The following is a 22,559-nucleotide window of genomic DNA, read 5'->3' on the forward strand; positions in this document are numbered from 1 at the left end:
GGAATTCAATTTGAAAGGCACTTCCCAGGGACCCCCCTGAAAACAGAATTGATCACAAGTGCAGACTTTTAACAATCTACTTACACAAAGCTTTGTCAAGGTCAAGTAATTACTAAATATTTACTGGACCTTGAGTCATTAAGTGGAATTTGTGTAGGAGGAAGAAGACATTACAAGCAAGGGTAACAGCATGAAATAACCACAAATAAGTCTTGGTGCAGTCTGTTGGGTCCTAATCCTAATGACAGGAGGATGCCTAACAGTAATAAGAATACAGAAAAAAGAATCCCGAGTGGAGGATGGTAGATGAAACTGGAATACGGCGGTGATCAGTGAATGCCATGCAGTCATGGCAGACCTAGCATAATAGAAAATGCAGAAACATGAGACACACTTGTGTAATATGACTGAAGCTAAATTTTTAAGTGATATATATATATATATATTTATTTATTTATATAGGCTACTGCATGAAAAACACTACCCTCCAAAAAGCCATTCAAATATTACTGAATGCCAAGTAATATTTTTGTGTTTGGGTTTTGTATTTCCATGAGCCTCTTCCAACAGCACAGTACAGCTACTACTTGCGTTTACTGTGCTTTTCATTATATGATCCTAATATTTTTTTAAAAAAAGCACTTTTTTACAAAATTCTGATGTTTTACCTATAAGTGATATTGATAGATTTTTAAAAAATGTTTATTGATTTATTTTTATTTGAATTGCAGAGCTACAGAGAGAGAGAGAGAGAGAGAAGTACTGAGAGAGAGAAAGTAGTAAGAGAGAGAGATTACATCCATTGTTTACTCCCCAGATGTCAGCGTCAGCTGAGGCTGGACTAGGGCAAAGCCAGGAGCCTGGAACTCAATCTGGGTCTCTCACACGGGTGGCAAGAACTCAAGTACTTGAGCCCTCATCTGCTGTCTCCCTGGGTGTGCATTAGAAGGAAACTGGGGTGAGTAATGGAGAGACTCAAGCCAAGACACTCTGATACCCCAAGAGATGGCTTAATCTTGTGCTCCACAGTGCCCTTCCCCATGGTGAGATTTTGCATACCCCTTGTCATGAGGTAATTCAATGTAATTGTTGCTTATAAGGTTTTTGAACTCACCCAAGCTCCGTGTAGCTTACAATATCAAAATCAATCTGATTCAAACCTCTTAATACTTTTTGAATTTTTGATTGGCTTCTACTGCTTTATAAATTAAATTGCTAGTCTGACAGGGTATAACATGAACTATGATGTCATATGTCTTGCAGGAATCCTTGATGACTTCCATGCTTGTTATAACTTCGAATAGGTTTATGATATACCCAGATCATTTCATTAATTTTTTTAATTCTATTGACTGTGCTAGTGATTCAAATAAACTGTATGCAACTCTGAATCTGTAACCATATTTTAAAATATGATAGCTTAAACATTACAACATTTTGAATTAAAAAAGCAATAAACAATATGAAAAAATACCTCAGAAGTATTTTTTTCCTGTTGGAGAACTTCCTAAAGGCTAAAAGATTTTTAGTTTTATAGTTTACAATATAATGGAACACAAATTTGTAAAAGAAAATAAACTCAATAATTTTGTTACATTTAACACCAGGATAACACAAAAATGTGTTTTGTATGGAAATAATTTATTTTCTTTTTTTAAAGTTTATTTTATTTATTTGAAAGGCAGAGTTACAGAGAAGGAGACAGAATAGGAGAAGGAGAGGGAGAGAGAGAGGGAGAGAGAGAGGGAGAGAAAGAGAGAGAGAGAGGTCTTCCATTCTCTGATTCACTCCTCAGATGGCTGCAATGTCGGAGCTGTGCCGATCCAAAGCCAGAAGCCAGGAGCTTCTTCCCACATGGGTGCAGGAGCCCAAGCACTTGGGCCATCTTCTACCACTTTCCCAGGCCACAGTAGAGAGCTGGATTGGAAGTGTAGCAGCTGGGACTTGAACTGGCATCCATATGGGATGCTGGCATTGCAGGCAGTGGCCTTACCCACTATGCCACAGCATCAACCTCAAGAATTTATTTTCTGGACACTATGGAAAACAATGACTTGATCAACCCTTGCCCTGACTGTCGAGGAACAACCTACTACTTTATTCCTTTTAGTGGCTTTGTTGTTGTTGTTGTTGTTGTTGTTCTAGTTAATATTATTGGTTGAACGCTTTAATTAACACACAATTATTCTTAGTTGTTTAAATTTAACTGAAAAGTGATCCCTGTTAAATATAAGAGTGGGAATAAGAGAGGGAGGAGATGTACAGTTCAGGACATGCTCAATTGGACTTGCCCCAAATGGTAGAATTAGAAACGTGCCAGGGGATTCCAATTCAATCCCATCAAGGTGGCATGTACCAATGCCATCTCACTGGTCCAAGTGATCAATTTCAGTTCACAATTGATCATACTGATAGGTATAAGAGTCAAAGGGATCACATAAATAAGACTAGTGTCTGCTAATATTAACTGATAGAATAAAAAAGGGAGAGAACGATCCAACATGGGAAGTGGGGTACACAGCAGACTCATAGAATGGCAGATATCCTAAACTGCACTCTGGCCTAAGAATCAGCCCTTAAGGCATTCAGATCTGGCTAAAAAGCCCATGAGAGTACTTTAGGCATTGAAAGCCAAGACACTCTGGCAAAAAAAAAAAAAAAAAAAAAAAAAAAAAACAACAACAACAACAACTAAATAAAAGATCTCTGTGAGTGAGATCCCAGTGGAAAGAACGAGCCATCAAAAAAGGAGGTACCTTTCTCTGAAGGGAGGAGAGAACTTCCACTTTGACTATGGCCTTGTCTAAATAAGATCAGAGTTGGCAAACTCAAGAGGCTTCCATAGCCTTGGCAGCTCATGACAAGAGCCTCGGGTGATTACTGATGTCATAAAAAAGAGTGTCAATTGTTAAGTCAACAACAAGAGTCACTGCGCACTTACTCCCCATGTAGGATCTCTGTCCTGAATGTGTTGTAGTATGTGAATTAATGGTATAACTAGTACTCAAACAGTACTTTACACTTTGTGTTTCTGTGTGGGTGCAAACTATTGAAATATTTACTTAATATATACTAAATTGATCTTTTGTATATAAAGATAATTAAAAATGAATCTTGATGTGAATAGGATGGGGGAGGGAGTGGGAGATGGGTGGGTTGCAGGTGGGAGGGAAGTTATGGGGGGAAAAAGCTGCCATAGTCCAAAAATTGTACTTTGGAAATTTATATTTATTAAATAAAAGTTAAAAAAAAAAAACTAGCACACCAGTTCATCAAATTTGACTAAAGTAATAAGCAACTTCAATTTGCAAAATTCAGAATATTTAAATCGTAAAATAACTTTCATCCAATTAACAAAATAAAATCATAGAAGGCTCTATATAATAAACATCCCTTATCAAACGAATCACTAAGATTTGGCATTGGCCTCTTTATTGTTAGTAATATAAACAATGGTCTCTGCATTCTGAAAATAGCTTATGCTCTGAAGTAGGCAAGATTCACTCATGTATAGACAAATATGCATCATTGTTCATTGAGTTTTATTGTTTTTTTCCTTTGAATTTGTCACTAGATTAAAGTTTATGGTGATATTGTCATTTGATCATTACATTCTTTCATGGAGTGAATAAAGCTATTTTCACAGTCAAAAAATAATAAAGAATTTATTTTCAAAAGCATTTTTTTCAGCGAGGCTCTTGGACTTGAAAAATAACACACTGCATACTGCTGCATCAACAAAGATTGGCAAGGATCACTCATCCTGATGGGGAGGCAGTGCCCAGTGTGACAGGTTAAGAACATGGATTTGACAAACACCTCAAGGAGGTCTTCGATTCCTCAGTGTGTATATCTGTGGGGGTAATAATACTGCTCCGTATCTTGCTGTGAGATTGCAAGGGCCAGATGACATAACGCATTAAAAGAACCTGGTATGTGTCTTTGAAAGTTATCTGCCTATATTGTGGCAGATTTTTTTTATATTGTAGTTTGTAGCTTTCCATGGCTGTTTGTTGCTTTGTAAACTTTGATGGGTTTTGCCACATAAGCACTCTCAATTTCTGAATAAAAATCAATTATTAGATTTCCCAATTTATTTTCAGTCTCTAAGCCAATATAAAATTAGTTTATTGGAAATGTTATATTCTGAGTTCCTCTATCTTAATACATAAAAGAGGAAACATTTTAACAGTCCAGGCATTCCACTACCCTGTGTTTCTTCAGATCCTCATCACTGCCTTAGAAAAATTCTTTATATATACTGTAATTGTGCATTTTCCAGGGCAAATGATCACATGCATGCAGGGGGACATATTCTGTTTTTAGATGTAAAGGATGACAGTGACAGGGGATTAAGATGTTTTTATTTATTTATTTTTGACAGGTAGAGTTAGATAGTGAGAGAGAGAGGGACAGAGAGAAAGGTCTTCCTTTTCCGTTGGTTCACCCCCCCAATGGCCACTATAGCTGGCGCGTCGTGGCTGGCGTACTGCACCAATCCGAAGCTAGGAGCCAGGTGCTTCCTCCTGGTCTCCCACACGGGTGCAGGTGCCCAAGCACTTGGGCCATCCTCCTCTGCACTCCCGGGTCACAGCAGAGAGCTGGACTGGAAGAGGAGCAACAGTGACAGAATCCGGCACCCTGACCAGGACTAGAACCCAACCGGGACTAGAATCCGGTGTGCCGGTGCCGCAGGCGGAGGATTAGCCTAGTGAGCCGCAGTGCCGCCTAGGATTAAAGTGTTTTGAGCCAGGCCTAGGAAGTTGTTTAAGATGGAAGAGTGGCCCTCCAGCTGTGGTTCATATAATTCCTTCCTTGATCTGCTCAGTCTGAAAGCTGTCACATGAATTTCCTGACTTATAATCAATTCTTCATTTTCTGTGTTTATTAAAAGATTTACATTTATTGGGGCTGGCACTGTGGTGTAGCAGGTTAGGCTGCCACTTGTAACACCGGTATCCCATAGGAGTACCAGTTTGAGTCCTGGCTGTTCCACTTCCTATCCAGCTCCCTGGAATGTGTCTAGGAAGACAGCAGAGGATGCCCCAAGTGCTTGGGCCCCTACCATCCATGTGACAAACCATGTGGCTTTGCTGGGTCTTGGCCATTGGGGCCATTTGGAGGAATGAACCAGCAGTTGGAAGATGACTCTCTGTCTCTCTCTTTCTCTGTAACTCTGCCTTTCAAATACACTTATAAATCTTAAAAAAACTTACATTTATTTCTTTAAATAAAACTATATAAAATTTTTATTTGAATGCAGGAGCCAGTAACTCCATGAGGTGTCCCAGATTAGTGGTAGTGCCACAAATACTTGGGCCATCTTCTACTGCCTTTCCAGGTGCTTTAGCAGGGAAATGGATCAGAAATGGGGCAGCTGGAACTTGAACTGGTGCTCTGAAATGGGATGATGATAATCCCTGCCACAGCTTAACTTGTGCCACAGTACTGGGGCCAATCAATACTTCTCTTGCAAGTTATTACAAATGCAATTCACATTCATGTTTCATAATTTATATTGAAGACTTTCCTCTTTCATATGTATCTGAGTCGAGATATTTCCCAATAAAAACAAATTTCTTCATTTTTATTAATTTATTTCTATTTTGATAATCTGAGAAATAGGCATCTTTACAGTCATGCTTTTCTAAAATTCACTGTAAAGTTAAGAAAAACAATATATATTAGTGATGAAAGAACTGAATCATCTGCGACTGGCATTGTGCCGTAGTGGGTAGAACCGCAGCCTGTAGTGCCTGCATCCCATATGGGCACCAGTTCAATTCCCAGCTACTATACATCCAATCCAGCTTTCTGCTATGGCCTGCAAAGCAAGAGAAGATGGTCCAAGTCCTTGGGTCCCTGCATCTGTGTCGGGGACCAGGAAGAAGCTCCTGGCTCCTGGCTTCAGATTGACTCAGCTCTGGCAATTTCATCAGTGAACCAGCAAACTGCCTCTGCCTCTCTATAACTCTGCCTTTCAAATAAATAAATAAATATTTTTTTAAAAATTAATCACTAGAATGGTTTACAAGTAGGAATGAATTTACAAAACCAAATCACACTTCCAAGTTACAATTGCATCTAGGATATTGGAGAGGATGAAGGAAAAATTTCATTCATCTCAAAGCTTTCAAACTTGTCCTTAGTTAGAAAGTTATTCTTAACAATTGTGTCTCTCTCTTTTTTTAAAGATTTATTTTATTTATTTGAAAGTCAGAGTTACACAAACACACACACACACACACAGAGAGAGAGAGAGAGAGAGAGAGAGAGGTCTTAAATCCGTTTATTCACTTCCCAGTTGGCTGCAACATCCGGAGCTGCACCGATCTGAAGCCAGGAGCCAGGAGTTTCCTCCGGGTCTCCCACGCGGGTGCAGGGGCCCAAGCACTTGGGCCATCCTCCACTGCCTTCCTGGGCTGAAGCAGAGAGCTGGAATGGAAGAGGAGCAACCGGGACAGAACCGGCGCACCAACAGAGACTAGAACCCGGAGTACCGGTGCCGCAGGTGGAGGGTTAGCCTAGTGAGCCGCGGCACCGGCCTTTTTATTTCTTCCCATCACTCTGTCACTCTGCCTCCTGATGAAATAAAATGCATATTTAAAAAATTAAAAAATAAAGTGGAAGAGAAATAGTAGTAATGATTTTATTAACTATTTCAAAAGAAGGTATTATTAAATTCTGTAAAATATACTTATTAACAGTCAGTAACCATAATTCTTTTTTTTTTTTTTTTTTTGACAGGCAAGAGTGGACAGTGAGAGAGAGAGACAGAGAGAAAGGTCTTCCTTTGCCATTGGTTCACCCTCCAATGGCCGCCGCGGCCGGCGTGCTGCAGCCAGTGCACCGCGCTGATCCGATGGCAGGAGCCAGGTACTTATCCTGGTCTCCCATGGGGTGCAGGGCCCAAGTACTTGGGCCATCCTCCACTGCACTCCCTGGCCACAGCAGAGAGCTGGCCTGGAAGAGGGGCAACCGGGACAGAATCTGGCGCCCCGACCAGGACTAGAACCCGTTGTGCTGGCGCCGCAAGGCGGAGGATTAGCCAAGTGAGCCGCGGCGCCAGCCACAGTAACCATAATTCTTACAAAAGGATATATATAGTATTTGAAAAATGTTATATGCAAACAGGTTATAATTAAAATTATGAACATTTGTAAATTAGCTGATATTCTACAATTTTTTGAATATAAAACAACTGTAATTTCTTTTTAGTTGTTACACAGAGAATAATGATGTCATAGACAAGTCATCTATTCTTAAGTAGTTTGAAGTGAGAAAGAAATGAATGAACACATACAGAAATAATTATGGCACAAAAAACAAATGGTAGAACAGAAAAATATTTAAATTTAGAGGAGAAAAGTTTTATTTGTATTTTAGTCTGCTTTCTGTAGCTTTAATTGAATACTACAGAATGGGTACTTTACAAAGAAAATAAATTATTTTCTATGATTCTGGAATCTGGGAAGTTCAAGGTCAAGGAGCTGTATGTGACAATAACCTTGTTGCCCATAGGGACTGCAGGGCCACAGGGCTCTACAGGGTATCACATGGTGAGACAGAGCAGTCAGGACAGACAGAGCTTACTTTCATGTCAAAGCTACTTTGCAATAGCACATTATCCACTAATGCATTAATCCATGAGTAGATTAATCTATTCATGAAGGCAGAGTCCTCAGGGTCCAACTACTTTGTAACGATGCCAATTTGTATCACTTCTCAACATTTCACAATGGGAACTAAATCTGAACTTCAGGATGGCAGAGCCATTCAAGCCATAGTGACTTTTATTCAAAGGTTTCATTTTTGCTAGGTCCTTAAACAAATATAGGACAGTCCACTCGAGCAAATGAATAGAAAAAGCAAAATTTTGAAATTATAAAACATGTTTGAGGATTTTTCAATATGGCAAGAGGTGAAGAGAGCTTAAAGTAAATTATAGAGGCCATTAAATGCTAGACTAAGGAATTGTGACCGTATTGCATTCTATATGAAGTAAATTAACTGTATCTTTTATTGTTTTTAAAAATTTATTTATTTGAGAGAGAGAGAAAGAGAGAAAGAGAGAGAGGAAGAGAAAAAACCAGGAGCCAGGAGCTTCATCTGGGCCTCCCACGTGTGTGGCAGGAGCCCAAACAATTGGGCCATCTTCTGCTGCTTTTTCCCAGGCTATTAGGAGGGAGCTGGATCAGAAGTGGAGCACCTGGGACTTTAGCTGGTGCCCATACAGATTGCTGGCATTGCAGGTGGTGACCTAACACACTGGCCACAATGCTAGCCCCATTTGTATCTTCAAATTTCTTTGAAAACTGATACATGTTCATTCACAAAACACTTAGAAAAGACAAGTAAATCCAAAAAGGAAAGTTTTTTCTATGGAGATTTCTGTAGTCACTTTTTTTTTTTCATATTTTTCAGGGTGCTATTCAAATTTTCCTTACCAAAGGGGGATTATCCTGACCAATCTATTGTAAAAGGAGTGTCGGAGTTTCAGAACAAAATAGAGTTTCCTGTGTCAACCCTCACAAAAGGAAGCAAAGAAAACCAGTAGATTATAAAGAAAGGGTTTGAACACTTAGTTGCCTGATAGTAACTATCAATAAAGACCCTGCAGAATTGCCACCTTACGGAGAAGCCACCGTAAGCTCATAAAAAAACTCCCACATTGAGAACACCTGCCATCAACTGTTCAACCTCAGGTTAATGACACTCGTGTTATTAACCATTGTGGTCAAGGAATGTTGGCTTAAATATTTTATGTCATTCCCATTTTGCTTTTTAAAATTTTCCCTTTTCTCAATCTCTGTAAATATGTCCATTGTTTTTATGACACACCTGTTCTCACTGCAATGCTCTGGTATTCCCAAATATCATTATTCTTTTGAATTTCTCTCTCTCTCTAATTATTTATTTTTGTTTAATTTGACATTATTTAAAATAAAATAAGCTTTACCTATCTGAAATGCCTATCCAATAAGTTATTTCATTTTTATTCCTTTCAGTATTTATCAACTGGCATGGCTGTTTGGGTTTGAATGTGATTTGTCCTTCTGAACACTAATCTTAACATTTTATGTTAATGTGATTAAGAGGGTGGAAACTTAATCTATGACATTTGGAATAAGGACCTATGGAAAGTGATTCAATTAGATTAAGTCATTAGGGTAAAGCCCCCATTAATGAATTCTACTAGCTTTATAAGAAGGTGTGGGGAGAGAGGAGAAACAGAATGAGAGAGAAAGCAAGAAAGAGAGGGATAGAGAGAGAGAGAGAGAAATATATATATATATATACACACACATTATGGAAATCTATCTATCTATACATATATATATATATATATATATATATATAATGTGTGTTTCTTTATCCCCTAGAACAATTCCCCCAAATAAACTATTTTTCTTTGTAAGGAGCCTGTTTCAGCTATTTCATTATAATAAAAAAGACTACTATAATAGTTACATTTATTAAATTGGTTCATTTTGTGGCATTTAATGAGAAATCCAGGCTGATGTGGTATTTCATTAATTTCTATAATTGCTAATACATATGTAATATATTAAGAGCTCAAAAATATTTCTGAATAAGTGAAAAATTGGATAATACTGATTTTTTGGCTTTCTTTGCTTAAGTATTAAATTTAAATTATCTAAAATAAGCCAGTTTGTACTGGATACTGGTAGTGCAGTAAAGAAATTAACAGACTAGAGCTCTATCTATTTAAAGATCCAAATGTATCTTTTTAACTTGCATATACTTGTTTAAAGCAGTACTGCAATAGTTATAAAGTATTCCATTGAATGACTGAAATACACTTTTCTAATAAATATCTAATCATAGATTGTTACAGTTTCACATTATTATAATATTTTATTTGAGAGAGAGAACAAGAGCAAGAACTCCCATCTGCTGGTTAATTCTGATGCCTAGGAGACAGGAACACAACCCAGAGCTCACTTGTGAGTGGGCAGGGATGCAACTGCTTGAGACAAGAAGGCAGAAATTGAATGTGAGCAGTTCATTATGGGTTGTGAGTGTCCCAAACTGCATCCTAACAACTACATCAAATGGCCACTCCAAAACTGTGGGTGTCTTAAAAGCACATTGTGATGAATAACTTTGCAGTGAATATTAAGTCTTTATTTTGATTCTTACCACAGGAAGAATTTTGAAGTACATGTGTAAAATATGATTGATTCAAATACATATATTTGAAAGGTTACCCTGCCAGACCAAATGAAGTGTATGTTACAAGGTGTTTGAATATAGACATCAGAAGCATTCTAAGTTGACTTGTTCTCCTCTTGCTTTTACTTTCTTACTCAGCCAGAGTAAGAAACCACCTTGGTTCTTTTCTCTATTATGTGCACTTGGCTTTTATTTATGTCTGGATTGTACATATAAATGTTACTGCACAACACTCAAATTTCTGACAAGTTACTCACTGTTATTCAGAACTTTGCAAATATTTTAGTGCATTTTAACTCATTACCATACATTCAAATCTAAAAATAATAAAACAAATTTAAGGATAAAAAGCATTAATCCTTACATAATATTACAGTTATCAATATTATCTTTGCAAATTTACTCACCAACTGGCTAATATCTGAGAATAATAAAAATTTTTCCTTCCATATATGTTGCACAGTATATTATCTTCACTTATAGAGTTTATAGTTTACACCTCCTCATTAAGAGATATTAAGAATTCAATTAGTTGTTGTGACAATTGTCCAAAGATTATAATTGTCCAACTTTAATTCACTTCCAGGGGAATGGCGATAATCTATTTAATGTGATGGCAAGCAGGGAGTGAACATACTAGAAATACACTTGGGAATAGATTTCCTAAATATTGGGGTAGTTTATTAGCACAGATGTGTCACTGTTGGTGAATATGCCTGCATTTGAATTTCCCCACATGAGCTATGAGTTTGATGGTATTTGGGCCTCCTTCGGGGATGGTGAATATTAGTACTCATGCTCCTTTTCCTGTCTTACATCCATGCCAGAAACAGAACCACATCCCCTCCCCAACAAGCTAGGTCACTCTGCACAGCTATTACATGTCCAGCAGAGATGGTACACAACTTGAAATCTATATTAAACTTTTATGCTTAGAAGTTATTCATGAGTTCGGTTGTGCAATAGCAGAATTGTCTGCTTGATTCAGTTTTCATTAACAATAGTCTATCCCAGATGACATATGTGGCTGGGATCTGATCAGACATTGCTAACTGGGAGGAAATGATTTGATGGTAACTGCAGTACTATGGAAGTATTAGAGCCATTTTCAGTCTTGTGGGAAGTATTTCCGTATTGTGTATAATGTTATGGAGGAAATCAAAACACTTTGGAACTGGAATAGACCTCATAGACAACCTAGTGAAATATTTGTATCTTTCATATGAGTTTAGTGACTTTCCCAGGGGTCCATTGTTCATCAATCCAGAGCTGATGAGCAACACAGGCAAGATTATCAGTGCTGTGCATCTATTATGATATTACACAGCCCAGGAGGGTACCAAATAACAGTTTGAATGCTTGGTCTGTATATAATGATATTCAATTTTCATATTTGGAAATTGTACTCTAGTAGACAAATTTAAACTGAAGGCTTAGATTACTTCATGCTATATAGTTTCTAAATTTTATGTGTTGTAGAGAGAAAGAGAGAGACAGATTTTTCTCATCTGCAGATTCACTTCCCAAATTCCCAGGAGCCAGGGACTCAATCCAGGTCTCCCATGTGGGTTACAGGGGTATGACTACTTGAGCCATCACTTGCTACTTCACAGAGTGTGTATCATCTGGAAACTGGAATCCCAAGTGCAGCCAGAGCAGGGCTGGGACTTGAGTCTGGGCTTTGTGATATGGGTTGTAGGCATCCTAACTGGTATCTTAACACTTGCTTATGAACGTCATTTTAGAAAAGAATTGAATGCTCCTTCAAAGGTATTAGACAGGAATATGACGAATGCTGGAGTTTGTCTTGTAGAAGTGGCAGACTGTTCTTTCTAAATCTGCTGCACGTACAAAGTGGCTTAGGTTTAGTTGAGTATTCATTAGCTTGATTTATAATTGTTTTCAAGAAATTTATTTCCAATAACTTATTTTTCTTTTCTTATATTCCCTAACTCATGCTTTTTTGGATTTGACACATCTTAAAAATTTTCGTAGAATTCAATAAGTGCTTGTGAAACATGATGATTTAAAGCCTGTATGTCAGTGCATCATTAATAGTAGTCAAATACGTCTTAGTCTGAGGAACTTCAACTTACAAAAACAACATAAGGTAAGGAGTGTGTGTTGGGGGGTTCATTTTCCACATGTATTTTCCTCCCTCAAAATGTGGAGAAACCCACATTGCAAAAAAAATCATCTCAATGTATTGACATGTTTGGTGGAAAAATAACTTGTAAATACCTACAAATTATTAAAATGAAAAGCATGAAAAAATATAAAAAGTGTCCATATGTTTCTTCTTTTTTAACTGTATTCAAGATTTAAATTTCTATTTATTTATTTTTGTTTAAAGAGTTATTTATTAATTTGAAAGTAAGAGTTACACACACACAGAGGAGGAGAGACAGAGAGAGATCCTCTACCTATTGGTCATAACAACTGGGCTAGACAGGCTGAAGGCAGGGGCCATGAGCTTCTTCCAGATCTTCAAGGTGGGTGCAGGGACTCACGGACTTGGGCCATCTTCCTCTGCTTTTCCAGGCACATCTGCAGGAAGCTGGATGGGAAATGGAGTAGCTGGAACTTGAACTGGTCCCTATATGGGATGCCAGCAATATAGTCTGTGACTTATCTTTCTCCCCAAAATGAAGATTTTTAATCAGAACTGAAATCTAATACAATATTAAGTTCTCTATGCTCAGCTTCTAAAATATGCCCCGCATCTGTCTGCTTTCCTTTCTGCATGATCATTATTACCTCTCAGCTTTCCTACTGCAGTAGCTTTTAATTGATCCTCATCTCCCAAGTTGTTATCCCATGCCCTTTATTTATTTATTTATTTTGACAGGCAGAGTGGACAGTGAGAGAGAGAGACAGAGAGAAAGGTCTTCCTTTTTTTTAACTTTTATTTAATGAATATAAATTTCCAAAGTACAGCTTATGGATCACAATGGCTTTCCCCCCATAACGTCCCTCCCACCCACAACCCTCCCATTTCCCACTCCCTCTCCCCTTCATTCACATCAAGATTCATTTTCGATTCTCCATATATACAGAAGATCAGTTTAGCATACATTAAGTAAAGATTTCAACAGTTTGCTCCCACACAGAAACATAAAGTGAAAAATACTGTTTGAGTACTAGTTATAGCATTAAATCTCAATGTACAGCACACTAAGGACAAAGATCCTACATGAGGAGTAAGTGCACATGACTCCTGTTGTTGACTTAACAAATTGACACTCTTGTTTATGGCATCAGTAATCACCCTAGGCTCTTGTCATGAGCTGTCAAGGCTATGGGAGCCCCCTGAGTTCACCGACTCTGATCATATTTAGACAAGACCATGGTCAAATTGGAAGTTCTCTCCTCCCTTCAGAGAAAGGTACCTCCTTCTTTGATGACCCGTTCTTTCCACTGGGATCTCACTCGTGGAGATCTTTCATTTAGGTTTTATTTTTTTTTTCCCCCAGAGTGTCTTGGCTTTCCATGCCTGAAATACTCTCATGGGCTTTTCAGCCAGATCTGTGTGCCTTAAGGGCTGATTCTGAGACCAGAGTGCTGTTTAGGACATCTGCCATTCTATGGGTCTGCTGTGTATCTCACTTCCCATGTTGGATCGTTCTCTCCCTTTTTTATTGTATCAGCTAGTATTTGCAGACACTATTCTTGTTTATGTGATCCCTTTGACTCTTAGTCCTTTCATTATGATCAATTGTGAACAGAAATTGATCACTGGGACTAGTGAGATGGCATTGGTACATGCCACCTTGATGGGATTGAATTGGAATCCCCTGGTATGTTTCTAACTCTACCGTTTGAGGTAAGTCAGCTTGAGCATGTCCCGAATTGCACATCTCTTCCCTCTCTTATTCCCACTCTTATATTTAACAGCGATCACTTTTCAGTTAAGTTTCAGCACTTAAGAAGAATTGTGTATTGATTACAGTATTTAACCAAAAGTATTAAGTAGAACAAACAAACAAAAATACTAAGAGGGATAACATATTAAGTTGCTCATCAACAGTCAGGGTGAGGGCTGATCAAGTCACTGTTTCTCATAGTGTTCATTTCACTTTAATAACACACAATTATTCTTAGGTGTTTAAATTTTATCTGAAAAGTGATCCCTGTTAGGAATTTGGAAAACATTATGCTGAGTGAAATAAGCCAATCCCAAAGGGACAAATACCACTTGTTCTCCTGGTAGGTGACAACTAACTGAGCACCAAAAAGGTCTTCCTTTGGCGTTGGTTCACCCTCCAATGGCTGCCACGGCTGGCACGTTGTGGCCAGCACACCGCGCTGATCCAATGGCAGGAGCGAGGTGCTTTTCCTGGTCTCCCATGGGGTGTAGGGCCCATGCACTTGGGCCATCCTCCACTGCACTCCCTGGCCACAGCAGAGAGCTGGCCTGCAAGAGGGGCAACCGGGACAGAATCCGGCGCCCTGACCGGGACTAGAACCCGGTGTGCCGGCGCCGCAAGGCAGAGGATTAGCCTAGTGAGCCGCGGCGCTGGCCCCATGCCCTTTAATGCACTCTCCTCTTGATATCCAGACTCATTTTTGTGTCCATCTCACTTCGCCTTGTCGCACAGCTTCCTAAAGTTCCAAGGATCTCATGGACTTCTCCTAAGGCCCTTCATTAAGATACTGCATTTAATTCGCTGACTTCATCTAGTACTGATTTCCTTTCATTCTTCTGCTCCAGCCACGCCAGCCTTCTTTTTGCTTTTTGGAATTTCCAATCCACTTCTCATCCTAGTACTTCGTATTAATATTTTCCAACATCTTCTTGCAAAGGGCTTCTTTCTCATCATAGAGACACAGATCAAATAGTCCATCACCAGAAAGTCCTCCCTGGTGATTCTATCAAAAGTCATTTGCACAATATTTTGTTTTTTTTCTTCAAAAAATGTATCTGCAGTGGAAATCACCTTGCACTTTGCTTATTGTTAACTCTCTGCATCTCCTTGCAGGGATGAAACTCTGTGATATAGGGATCTTACATGCCATAATTACTGCTCTGTCTTCAGGATCCAGATCAGTGCTCAACACAAGTGAGCACTCAAATATTTCTCAATTATATAATGGATATTCATCATATCTCAGTCCTTAGACTTTATTGATTTTCATTCTACATGACGAAGTGTTAATTCTAGAAAGAGCAGAAAGTAATTCTGATAGCACTCCATATTATCATTAATACATATGCAAAATTGATGACAGACAGATGAGGAGAGCATAAGCATTGATAAATAATGTCAAAAATCACTCTTGATTCTCTTTTTCATAAACATAATACAGAAAAATGATCTTTTGGAGCTTACTTTTATAAGAAATACAATGAGAAAGAAAGGTTGGGTCTACCAGCTGATCAAATTGAAAGGTAGGAAATAAGAAAAACAAAATAAAGCCAAACACTGAAATTTCTCTTCCATATTTAATGGGCAGGTCTTTTCTCAGCTGTAAATCTTCTCCATTTCTCAGAGATACTTTGTGAATCACTGTGATTAGCAGACAATTGGATTCAAGGACTTCATGAAATGGGAAGTAATCAGAATCAGTTATAATGCCATATTTGTCAAAAGTAAAAATTACTCTTTAAAAGCAAATTATTCCAGCTCTCACACAGTGTTTCTTTTCTATTGTATATTACAGGTACATAATTATATTTAGGCCAGATATGACTAAATAGTTAGAACAGGGACATCTCTGAAACATAAAATGTTATATAATCCACTTTCCTTGCTTTTAAATGCTCTCCCTAAGCACTGACAAAGGAATATTCCTTGTTATATGCACCCATCCACAGTCTAATTGCAGTTTAACATTGTCAAAATTGTGTTAAAAATTCAATTAAATGCTACCTAAGACACAGTATTTGTTATTATTTTCGATAAAATGTGTCTATTGAATCCAAATAATGAGCATAATATTTGGCAAGTGATATAAACACCATGAAAATTAATATCTTTCAAAAAACCTTATTTTAATGTTAAAAATATATGAATTTTTATAACAGAAAACTATACATACAAGAAATTACAGATTGCCCAAATATTTGCATGAGCATTCTAATTTTTATTTATTTTTATTTTCAAGGGACAGAATGAGAGAGAGAGAGGGAGAGGGAGAGAGAGAGAAAGAGAGAGAGAGATCTTCTTTCTGCTGGTTCATTCCCCAAATGCCTGCAACAGTGGTGCTGGGTCATGGCAAAGTTGGAGCCTAGAAATCAGTCAGGGTCTGCCACACACATGGGAAAGACCCCAATACTGAACAATAGCTTGCTGTTTCCCAGTGTGCCCATTAGCAGGGAGCTGGACTCAGAAGTGGAGAAGGAACTCAAACCTAGGAAACTCAGGCATGGGATACGGGCATCTCAAGTGTTTGCTGTGCCAAGCACTTGCCCTGGAACTGAAATTTTAAAATAGAACTTTGGATGCATTTTCTTCAATTATTAGGTTAGCTATTTCAATCTTAAATTATATAAATAAGCATTTAAATTTTCTAGTTCATATTTCTGGCATAAATTAATGAATGGAAAATATTTTGGGGTACCTGCTAAGAGCAAAAATTGGCCGGCGCCGTGGCTCACTAGGCTAATCCTCCACTTGTGGTGCTGGCACATGGGGTTCTAGTCCCAGTCGGGGCGCCGGATTCTGTCCCGGTTGCTCCTCTTCCAGGCCAGCTCGTGGAAGGCAGTGGAGGATGGGCCCTGCACCCGCATGGGAGATCAGGAGAAGCACCTGGCTTCTGGCTTCGGATCAGCGCGGTGCGCAGCCCACTGTGGGGGGTGAACCAACGGAAAAGGAAGACCTTTCTCTCTCTCTCTCTCTCTCACCGTCCACTCTGCCTGTCCAAAAAAAAAAAAAATTATGTTAGAAAAAATATCTTCCATAATGATTGAATGAGTTTAGATTCACACCAGCAATGTGTTAGCTTATCTATTTCCCTACATCTTAGTATTTGTTCTTTTTTGATTTTTAGATGACAGTCATTCTAATTGGGGTGAAGTGAAACCTCATTGTAATTTTTATGAGCATTTCCCTGATGGCAAATGATCCTGAACAAATTCTCATGTGTCTGCTAGCCTATTTTATTTCATCTTTTGGAAAATGCTTGTTTATGGGATTGCTTGTTTTGTTGCTGAGTTTCTTGAGCTCCTTACATAACCTGGGTATTAATCCTTTATCACATGTGTAATTTGCAAATATTTTCTTCCATTCTGTCAGTTGCTTCTTTTCTTTGTTGAATGTTTCCTTTGCTGTGCAGAATCTTCTTAGATTAATTTAATTCCATTCATCTATTTTTGTCTATTTATTGCCTTTTTTTTCTGGGGTCTTATGCAAGAAGTCTTTGCCTATGTCATTGTTTTGCAGTTTCCCAATGTTTTTCTTGAGTAATTTGATTGTTTCAGGTCTTAGATTTAGATATTTGGTCCATTTTGAGTTGGTTTTTGGATAAGGTGTAAGGTAGGTGTCTTGTTTAAGAAAGTTTTTTTTTTTTTTAGCAGACACATAATCTTGTATATTTAGGTGTAACATGTGATAATATACACTGTATATATTCAATCTGATCTCAAGTATGTAACATTTGTGGGATGTTCAAAGCACCATCTTTTAAGTTCTTTTTATAGAGAAATGTACAGCATATTATCTATAGTTACCCTACTGTCTAATGGAGCACCATGACTTCTTACTCCTACTTAACTATAACTTAGTACTCTTTAATCAGATTTCCTCCCCCTTCCTCAGCCTGGTAACCATAGCTATATTTTTAACTTTTGTGAGATCACCTTTTCTTTAGATTCTCCCTATCAGTGAGATCATGAAATACTTGTCAATCATGTTGTTTCAAATGACATATTTCATCATGTTTTATGGCTGAGTGGTATTTCATTGTGTATATGAACAACACTCTATCCATTCATCAGTAGATGAACCATTTCTTGGCTATTGTGAATAAAATTGTAATAAATGCAGGAATAGATGTCTTTTTGACAGACTGATTTCATTTCCCATAGAAAAAACTAAAAGAAAATCCTGCAGGAACACTTAATGACATTGGAATAATCAAGCTTTTTAATAAGAAAAAAGTACAGGAAGCAGAAGCAAAAATAAACAAATGGAATACCATGATCTTTTACACAAGAAATTACAGTGGCTTTGTTGAGGAGTGGGGCAGTAGGTATAGAGAAGAGTGAATGGGCTCTTACTATGTAATAGTGGTAAAACAACTTGATGGAAGTTGGGGGTAGAAAAGAAGGATATTTTGAGTATTTTTTACTTTAGCACTACATGATTAGAAGGTGTTTATTAGGGTAGATAAAAGTCAAGAGTTTAGAGTTAAGCATATTGAGCTCAAATATGCAGTATCAAAATATTTACTCCAGAGACACAACAGTAGATAAAGGAAAAACAATCGACATAAATCAACAGTTTCAAATATCACAAGAATGAGATCACTGATAAATAGCAAGTGTGGAAATAAGGTGGTAGCAGGAACATTCCCCAAGCTATGACATCATTTAAAAATCCAGTCAACGTGTAAAAATTTGCAAAGCAGAATGTGAAGGAACAGATAGAGAAACAGATAGGAAATCAGAATTATTTTTGCCATAAAACTTGAGAGTTAAGCAGTTTAGGAGGCAGGAAGTTGTCTGTTGCAAGGCTACTATGTTGTTAAATACAGTAAATTCATGAAGGCATAAATTGACTTTGTCAAGGAAAATAAATCAAAATGTTCCCAAGAAATTCTACTGAGTAATGATAGTATTTTCAACAAATGAATTTGGAAGAATTACAAATTGACATACATATTAAACACACATATAAGTATACAAATTAAAATTATAAACTTTACAGAAGAAAATAGATGAGAAAATCTCATTGAACTTGTATTAGACAAAGATTTCTTAGACATGCTAAGAACTTTCAGTGTTAATTTTAAATGAACTGAATTAATACCTAAAATTTCTGTTCTTTGAAAAATGGAAAAAACATTAAGTAAAAAGACAAGCCAAATGTAAGAGGAAATATTTGAAACACACAACTGATAAAAGATGAGTATATAGAAAATTAATTTTAAAAACCCTCAGTGCTCAACTTAATAATAAGACAAAAATCAAATAACCAGACCATGACCCAGAAAGGGTCAGGACCAGCATTGTGGTATAATGGAATATCTTGAATCCCAGCATGTCATAATCCCAGCTGCTTCACTTCCTACCTAGCTTTCTGCTAATGTCCCTGGGAAAGCAGCAGAAGATGGACTAAGTGTGTGGGCCTCTGTCACTCCTGTGGGAGACAGGAAAGAATCACCTGACGCCTGGATTTGACCTGGGGCCAATCCCTGCCTACTGTGGTCATTTGAGAAGTGAACCAGCAGATGGAAGATCTCTCTCTCTCTCTCACTTCTGTCTTTCTATCTCTCTCTATAACTACACCTTTCAAATAAATAAGTACATCTTAAAAAAATAGAAGAGGGTAAGGTAAGAGAGTGAATAAACTTTGCACCAATATTGAGTTATACAAATGGCAAATAAATATGAGAAAAGACATAAAGCAATGAGTTGTAAGTATAATAAAATTTAAAAGCACCCAAGACATTACTATATCCCTGAAAGGATGACTTAAAAGTATAAAATTTATCACACCAAGTGTTTATAATGAATACAAGGAACTGGACATCTCATATTTTGGTGGTAGGCATGAAAATGGTGGAGTTACTTTGACAAACATTTTGGCATTTTCTTTCAGAAGAAGTATAATGTTACCCTAACTGGTTAATCACCATATCAAGTGTTTATCTGAAAGAAAATAAATGTATCTATCCAAAGACCTCTATATAAATTCTTATAACATGTTTATTATAATCATTTAAATGTCAAAACAATGTAAATGTTCATCAACTATTTGTCAATGTTTAAAACATTGTGATACATCATAGAACAAGAAGGAAACAAATCAGCTCTGGCTGTTGTGGCCATTTAGGGAGTGAACTAGCAGATGGAAGATCTATGTCTGTAACTCTGCCTTTCAAAGAAATAAATAAAATCTTTAAAAATAAATAGGCCATACTCAAGAGGCTATATAGTGTATAATTCAATTTTATGATATCCTGAAAGATATCAAACTGGTAAGGATGCAAAATTAGATCAGTGATTTCCAGAGGCTGAAGATGAGAGACCAGGAATTGGTGTCAGGAAATGTTTGGTGTTTTGGTTATGGTGATGGTCACCCAAATTCATACAGATGTGAAAATTCAAAGAATAGTACTTTTCCAATAAAAGGGCAGATTTTTCTCTATGTAAATTATACCTTAATAAATCTGATTTAAATTGTTCTCACCCAGATACTTGCTAAATTGGCAAGTGTTGGTTCTGGTGTTGTGGAATGACATGTAAAGCCTCTGCCGGCAACATCACCATCCCATATGAGTGCCAGTTTGTGCCTCGGCTGCTCTGGCCCACTTCTGATCCAGGTCCCTACTGATGGCCTGGGAATACAGCAGAAGATGCCCTGCTACCCAAGTGAGAGACCCAGATGAAGCTCCTGGCTTCAGCCTGGCCCAGTGGCCATCTGGGGGAGCGAACCAGCAGATAGAAGGTTCTCTGTCTTTGTCTCTGTCTCTCTCTTTCTCTTCAGCTCTCTCTCTCTCTCTCCCCCTCTCCCTCTTCTACCCTTTGTCTGTAGCTCAGACTTTCAGATAAATAACTAAATTTTTGAACAGGAAAGTGTCCAATCCTTAGAATATACTTTGTTTGCCAATGTTAGGGTAGGCAGTGCTCTCATAGTGGGTGAAAAATAAATTGAGATCACAGTTATGTAGAATAATTGGACTGCAATTAGCATGATTCCTAAGCCACATAATCCCTCAATTCTCATTCTGGAAATGTTTACTATACTTATAATTTTATGTATGCAGAGCTAGCTACATATAATAATGTTCATTTGCTTATTTCTATAAGTTGAAACAACTTAAATGACCATCAGTAAAAAATATTGTTAAACACATTATGGAATAGTCATATAATGGATGAGTTTTATAAAAATTAATGGTGATGCAATATAGTAAATAGAAAAGAGGCAAGGGGCAGATAAGTAACTATACTGTGCTAAACTTTATGACCCAAGTATTTATGTAAAAGGTTCTTACAAAAGTTCATGAAAGTAAAATTAATAGATAAGCTTATTTTGCTGAAATGAATTTTGAAGCTCATACATAGTTTTTCATAGCACATACTTTTTATGAAGGTTTTGAAGACCAGTTGTACGCACCTAAAATGTGTCTGGACATACACACAATTACTAACATCATTGGTATATAGTGAGGGTGACATTGTGGGTGAAGTGCAGTCGTTGAGAAAAATGTTACAATTCATGACTTTTTTCCCATATTTTAATGATTTTATTTTGTACTATTTGCATGCACCTAAGATTTATCATAGTAATTATTTTAAATGAAAACATAAATCAGAAGTATTTAAGAACAGTTAACATTGAACATGTCTGACTTTCCGTCTTCTCAACTTCCCTGAAGTGAGAATCAGGGTCGTGCAGGACAAGCAGCAGATGCTGGGACCTGAAATTTCCCACATCTTGGAATTCCTGTCCCTGACTCCGGCTGAGAGTCAGGATAAAAGCATCCAGGTGCTGCAATTAGCTCCCTGCTTCACAGGAACATTGAACAACCAAGTAACCAAATGGAAAACCTTTAAGGTTTATAAAGAAAGTCTATTTTGAAGTCATCTTAGGAGTTATGAGAGTGAGCAGTGCTGAATAGCTTATGTATGATCCTCTCTTCTGTCCCTGCACTGTGACCCACTTGGAGACACCTGAGCTGGGAGTGAGGGAATAGCTTAGCCACCAGAGGAGAGCCTGGCATGGTCTTCAAAAGGGTGAAAGGATGCTTGCTAGCAAGATTCACAGATGTCCATTATATACACTCAAGGGAGGATATGTCCTTCAAATTCTCCACTTTTTAATTGAAGCATATTTAGTTCAAGTACTTCAAGAAGGCCTCAATTTTCCAATAATTTATAAAAACATATTTTAATAACTTTTTCAGTTTATTTTACTATGTTAATATTTCAGTTGTTCACTTTATTTTAAATGCATAGGCATTTTAAGTCCCACAACTACTATTAACATATTATTATAACAAAACATTTGGAGAACAGTTTTTAAGTTTAGGTTTTGTGCTGTTCTCTCCCCCCACCTCTTGACACACACTGATATTAAGAGTCCTAGAATATTTGGAAACAGCAACCTTAGGAGTGTTGGTAGCAGAATAAAGCCTCACAAGTATGTCCACATCTTGAGGACATGTTACCTCACATGCAGAAAGGCTTAGGGAAG

At 37.5% G+C, this 22,559-nt stretch overlaps 1 long non-coding RNA gene across 1 annotated transcript in view; it reads right to left on the minus strand.

The window, feature by feature from the left end:
• The window catches only part of LOC127492779 (uncharacterized), a 101,414-nt gene that overhangs the window by 5,970 nt on the left and 72,885 nt on the right, over positions 1-22,559 (minus strand). The window lies entirely within an intron of this gene.

The sequence above is a fragment of the Oryctolagus cuniculus genome, chromosome 14 (assembly GCF_964237555.1).
Source record: "Oryctolagus cuniculus chromosome 14, mOryCun1.1, whole genome shotgun sequence".
Classification (NCBI taxonomy): Eukaryota; Metazoa; Chordata; class Mammalia; order Lagomorpha; family Leporidae; genus Oryctolagus; species Oryctolagus cuniculus.